This window comes from Bubalus bubalis, chromosome 16 (assembly GCF_019923935.1).
Source record: "Bubalus bubalis isolate 160015118507 breed Murrah chromosome 16, NDDB_SH_1, whole genome shotgun sequence".
NCBI classification, from domain to species: domain Eukaryota; kingdom Metazoa; phylum Chordata; class Mammalia; order Artiodactyla; family Bovidae; genus Bubalus; species Bubalus bubalis.
The window spans coordinates 12,317,804-12,321,769 of record NC_059172.1 but is presented as its reverse complement, the minus strand read 5'-3'; the positions used below and the strand labels follow the sequence as shown (position 1 = coordinate 12,321,769).

Here is a 3,966-nt window from a genome sequence, read left to right as displayed (position 1 = left end):
CTCAGGATCTGCCTTTGGAGAACTAACCCCAAGGCAAAGAGCATTAACAGCTTTGTTGAGGAGGAGTAAGCATGCTATTAACAGTCAACCACAAGGCAAGGCACTGTTTTAACTCCTGAGCTATTTAACTTCCTAACTACATTCAAATTTCCCCCAGGGGACTGAAGCAATGCAGAGAAAAGAGAGACGATCAGGTACAACAAAAATGTGAGAAATAATAGTGACTTTATAATTTTCACTGCCATCTTAGGTACAGCTTTATGATATTGTGCTAAGTAAGTTGCTTCAGTCGTGTCCGACTTTCTGCAACTCCAGGGACTGTAGCCCACCAGGCTCCTCTGTCCATGGGATTCTCCAAGCAAAAGTACTGGAGTGATTTCTCCAGTATTCTCCTTCTCCAGGGGCTTCCCGACCCAGGGATCAAATCCTCGTCTCTTACGTATCCTGCATTGGCCGGCAGGTTCATTACCACTAGCGCCACCTGGGAAGCCCCTATCATATGCCCAACCTTTATGATAAAGCTGAACCTTTATGATATTGAGGTTAGTATAAGTGTAACTGCAGTTTGGCATTGTTGAAATTTGCCATTTGATATTGGAATATATTCTTAAATAAATGTGGCTATGTTATACATGATTTTAATGTGCATTTCTCACTCTAGTTTTTTCTAAGACTTGCTGTGTATTTTACATGTATCTTAGACTATGGAAATTATGTTAGACAAAAAGCAAATTTGAGTGATTTTCTTATTCGAGTTCAAAATGGGTCCTAAAGCAGTGGAGACAACTTGCAACATCAACAAGGCATTTGGCCCAGGAACTGCTAATGAACATATAGTGCAGTGGCAGTTTAAGAAGTTTTGTAAAGGAGAAGAGAGCCTTGAAGATGAGGAGTGCAGTGGCTGGCCATCGGAAGTTAAAAGTGACCGATTGAGAGCATCATTGAAGGTGATCCTCTTACAACTACATGCTGCTGCATCGCTTCACTCATGTCCGACTCTGTGCGACCCCATAGACAGCAGCCCACCAGGCTCCCCTGTCCCTGGGATTCTCCAGGCAAGAACACTGGAGTGGGTTGCCATTTCCTTCTCCGCATGAAAGTGAAAAAATAAAGTGAAGTCACTCAGTCGTGTCCGACTCCTAGCGATCCCATGGACTGCAGCCCACCAGGCCCCTCCGTCCATGGGATTTTCCAGGCAAGAGTACTGGAATGGGTTGCTATTGCCTTCTCCACAACTACATGAAAGGTTGACAAAGAACTCACTGTTGACCATTCTACCATCTTCTGGCATTTGAAGCAAATTAGAAAGCTGAGAAGGATCAATCAGTGGATGCCTCATGAGCTGATCAAAACTCAAAAAAATTTTTGTTTTGAAGCATCATCTTCTCTTATTCTATGTGACAATAAGGAACCATTTTTCAATCAGAAATTGATGTGCAATGACAAGTGGATTTTATATGACAACTGGCAATGACCAGCTCAGTGGCTGGACCGAGAAGAAGCTCCAAAGCACTTCCCAGAGCCAAACTTGCACCCAAAAAAGGTCATGGTCACTGTTTGGTGGCCTGCTGCCAGCGTGATCCACTACAGTTTTCTGAATCTCGGTGAAACCATTACATCTGAGAAGTATGCTCATCAAACAGACGAGATGCACAAAAACTGCCACACCTACAGCTGGCATTGGTCAACAGAATGGGCCCAATTCTTCTCCATGGTAACGCCTGACTGTACAAGCAATGCGTCAAAAGTTGAGCAAATTGGACTATGAAGTTTTGCCCCATCCACCATGTTCATCTGACCTCTTGCCAACCAACTACCACTTCTTCAAGTACCTTGACAAATTTTTGCAGGGAAAATGCTTCTACAACCAGCAGGAGGAAGAAAATGCTTTCCAAGAGTTCATTGAATCCCAAAGATGGATTTTTATGCTACAGGAATAAACAAACATTTCTCATTGGCAAAAATATGTTGGTTGTAATGGTTCCTATTTTGATTAATAAAGATGTGTTTCAGCTTAGTTATAATGATTTAAAATTCACTGTCTGATACTGCAATTATGTTTGCACCAACCAAATAGCTCAAGCAATTCAGGTGTATCAAATTATACATATATGTGTAAATTATATATAATAGTGCAACATATATTTATAATGAATATAATACATTATATATTAGAATATAGGAAAATTTATTCAGGTAAAGAATAAGTGCCAATTCTATTACAAGCTAGACTCTTTGCTAATGATGCTGATCTTGTGCTCAAAGGACTAAATAAGGGCAGAGAAAAATTAACTGTGACCACAAGAATGGCCCATCCAGCAGATGCAGACATACATCTGTGTTAAAGTCAAATATTGCGAACTGTAGGACATATATAGTATAAAACCACATTCAGTCTGGGGAACTATTCAAGAAAGTCTTGTTTTAAGTAGAATCTGGATGTTCTGCAGAGTGCCACACTGGGGTTTTAAGCAGGAACACATGGTATTAAATAAGAATCGGAATTTTCAAACTACACTGATTTTTGTGAGGGTGACTGTAATCAAGATATGAGTCCCTGGAAAAGAAGCTGTTATAAACTAGATGGGGGATTCAGATTCAAAGCTAGCTTCCAGATTGTTGAACAGAAATAAGTCAGCCAAAGACTTATGGATTGAGGCCAATTTCACAGCACAATGAAGTGAGTAAAAAGACTGAAGTGCTGTTACTGTGTAAGGGGTTGGGATAGTGAACTTCTCTCTGCTTTCACCTAGATATTAGAGAAAGAGTTTTAAAGGATTTATAGATCCTACTGTTCATGAGGAGCAGGCGGGAGCACCCAGCTGTACATCGTTCTAATGGGTGCTGGGATGATGGTGATGGTCATCATCATTTTCTCCTTCTCCTTCTCCTTCTTACTCCCTCCCTCTTCTTCCTCTCTCCCCTTTCCCCCTCTTCTCCTCCTCCTTCTTCATTCTGATTTCTAACAGCAGCATTTATTGAAATGATTACCATGTGCCTGGTACTCCTGTAGATCATATGAATATAATCATTCACAATCTTTACAACAGCCATATGAGAAAGATATTATAAAGTTCCCAGTTCACAAAAGTTATAACTGAAACATAGAGGACATATATAATTTGTGCATATCTCCAATACAGTAATGGGAGAGCCAGGAGTTGAATCCAGGCAAGGTATCAGAGTCCACACTCTAGGAAAATGCATTTTGATGGGTAATGACTGCTATACAGGCAATTAAGGTCACTCTGTGGTTATATCTGAATCAGTTTCTTAATAATACTTGAAGAAGTAAGAGTGTATTTATAATCAAAATATTTAATGAGTTTTCATTCTACAGATTTAGATTCTTCTCAACAAATTATATATGTACTTCCAAGAGAGCCAATATAGAAAAAAGAATCACTTAAATTTGTTAAGGGTAGCTGCTGCTGCTGCTAAGTCGCTTCAGTCATGTCCAACTCTGTGCGACCCCATAGATGGCAGCCCACCAGGCTCCCCTGTCCCTGGGATTCTCCAGGCAAGAACACTGGAGTGGGTTGCCATTTCCTTCTCCAATACATGAAAGTAAAAAGTGAAAGTGAAGTTGCTCAGTTGTGTCTGACTCTTTGCGACCCCATGGACTGCAGCCCACCAGGCTCCTCCATCCATGGGATTCCCCAGGCAAGAGTACTGGAGTGGGGTGCCCTTGCCTTCTCCTGTTAAGGGTAGAAAACCCAACAAAATTTCTAATCAAAATCTTGCTTTCCAGAATGGCTTCCAAAGAGTTTATAAACATTATCTTCTCAGTGATAAAAGATCATACCAGCATAAAATATAAACTATATACATATATATATATATATAACCGTTTGTGTGAGTGTGCACATACATACCACATATGTTTTAGTTTCAAGAATACCTTATGGGATAAAAACTCACTTCAACATTATATAACTCAAAAAGCAAAGGAGTTAATTCAGGATT

At 40.2% G+C, this 3,966-nt stretch overlaps 1 pseudogene; it reads left to right on the top strand.

Moving 5' to 3' along the window:
• Positions 1 to 704: 704 nt before the first annotated feature.
• Positions 705 to 1,997, top strand: LOC123464988 (annotated as a pseudogene).
• The last annotated feature ends 1,969 nt before the right edge of the window (positions 1,998 to 3,966 follow it).